This window comes from Loxodonta africana, chromosome 9, assembly GCF_030014295.1.
Source record: "Loxodonta africana isolate mLoxAfr1 chromosome 9, mLoxAfr1.hap2, whole genome shotgun sequence".
NCBI lineage: Eukaryota > Metazoa > Chordata > Mammalia > Proboscidea > Elephantidae > Loxodonta > Loxodonta africana.
The window spans coordinates 107,065,746-107,067,870 of record NC_087350.1 but is presented as its reverse complement, the minus strand read 5'-3'; the positions used below and the strand labels follow the sequence as shown (position 1 = coordinate 107,067,870).

Genomic DNA, 2,125 nt, shown 5'->3' with positions numbered 1-2,125 from the left:
AATTTAAAAAAAAAAAGTAAACAGATATTAAATATACTTTACCTTACTATTTTGGACATGTTATCAGGAGGGACCAGTCCCTGGAAAAGGACATCATGCCTGGTAAAGCAGAGGGTCAGAGCAAGAGAAGACCCTCAATGAGATGGACTGGCACAGAGGCTGCAACAATGGGCTTAAACATAGCAGCAATTGTGAGGATGGCACAGGACCGGGCAGTGTTTTGTCCTGTTGTACATAGGGTCCTTATGAGTTTGAACAGACTCCATGGCACCTAGCAACAATGGCACCTAACAATAACAACCTAATAAAAGATACATATAATGAAAAGATACATATAGTACAACACAGCACCTTCATAAAAGACTATAAAATTTAATCATGCAAACAGTTGCCCTCAATCTATAGATAAAGCTAAAACTAACTGCATCTCACTGAAATTTTGTTGTTCTTACAATGGCTCCCTATTATTCAACGTCGACTCCTTCCTCTAAATCATTTCTTCAGCATAACAATAAGCTCTTCTGACTCCTGACTGTTGAGTCTATCTCACCCTCCTGGCTCTCCCTTCCTACTTCCTGATCCAGAATGACCCAGGTCAAACTCTCCATATACATGTATCTAACCCTCATCATCTCTCCTTCTTGCCTTCTCACTATCCTGCTAATCAACAACTCTAGACTAACTAATCATCCATTTCCCTCTGTTTCCACACTTTTGTTGCCCAACAATGACAGCCTGAGTTCCTTATTAATGGATTCTTTATTAACAATAACCACCACCATCTGTTAGTTTTTCACACCGTGGTGGCTTCTGTGTTGCTGTGATGCTGGAAGCTATGCCACTAGTATTTCAAATACCAGCAGGGTCACCATGGTGGACAGGTTTCAGCAGAGCTTCTAGATTAAGACAGAGTAGGAAGAAAAAAAAAAAAAAAATTTTTTTTTTTTTTAGGAAGAAAGTTCTGGCAATCTACTTCTGAAAATCAAACATTTTGGTGTCAATCTAGATTTCCCTTTTACTCACTTATCAACTGTAGTCAATCAGTTCTCTAGATCGTAGGTATGAAATATTTATTGTGTGCATTTTCTTCTCTCTATCCCAATGGTCTTAATTTTAGATCTTCACATCTCACATAATTCTTTTAACAAGTATCTCCTTTACATCAGCCCCTACCATGACTATAAAGTTAATTTCTGGTCATGATTTCAAACACTTTACTCTGTTGTTCAAATTTAGTCTCTATAACTAGTGAAAAAATAAAAGGACTAAGGAAAGTTAACCTAAATACCATCTCAGTTTTCAACTAGCTACACAGATGGTCAAATGCATAGTTTGCTGGCACAAAACTCCTTCCATCTTCATAGCTCAATTTCCTAAGACAGAGGACATAATTTCTAAACATCAAAAATATGGTCGAATTGTCATAAACCTTGAATCATCAATAAAAATCATGAAAGGTCACCATTCTATTTGTACTTTTGACAATTTTAAACTCTCATTTGTATCAATAAAAATAAAAACTATATCTTCCATCTCATGGACAGTTCCAACTTCCAAATTATCCATATCCCCCCACTCAATTATTTTCATGCTATGCCAAAATAAAGTTATGAGAAAGAAGGGCCTGTATGAGTTGTGGCTATTACAATTTAAGGTTAACAAGTTCCTAGCATATGTACATGCTTTTACAGAAATGAAATACAAATTAAATTAAAAAATAGGGAGAGTGCTCCCTTACGCCATGCATATACTAAAGTGGAAGGATACAGAAAAAACTAGCATTGACCCCAAGCAAGAATGACACACAAATCCATGAAGCATGCCATACTTTTAAAGTGTAATCCCAAAATGAGAAAACTGGAGGAACCATAGTTTTGTTCTCTTTCTTTAACTTGTGCAAAATCAGTTGTTAATAATAAAATCTATGCTAAAGAATAAAAAAAATTAGGCTGGCTTAAAAAAATAAAAGGGGTGGTGGTGGTGGTGGAAAGGGGTATTGCATAAGTAACTCAGATTACTGTTAGGAACTGAAGCACATTTCATTTCTATTTCAACCAGAAAATTCCCTTACATGAAGAGCACTTGACTAAACTAAAACTCTTGGGTGAAAATGCCATTTCTACCT

General features: G+C 36.0%; 1 non-coding gene across 1 annotated transcript; it reads left to right on the top strand.

Moving 5' to 3' along the window:
* Nucleotides 1-1,728: 1,728 nt before the first annotated feature.
* LOC111749911 (U6 spliceosomal RNA) lies at nt 1,729-1,832 on the top strand. The gene has a single exon (XR_002785083.1). It is a non-coding gene; the product is annotated as a U6 spliceosomal RNA (small nuclear RNA).
* Nucleotides 1,833-2,125: the final 293 nt, after the last annotated feature.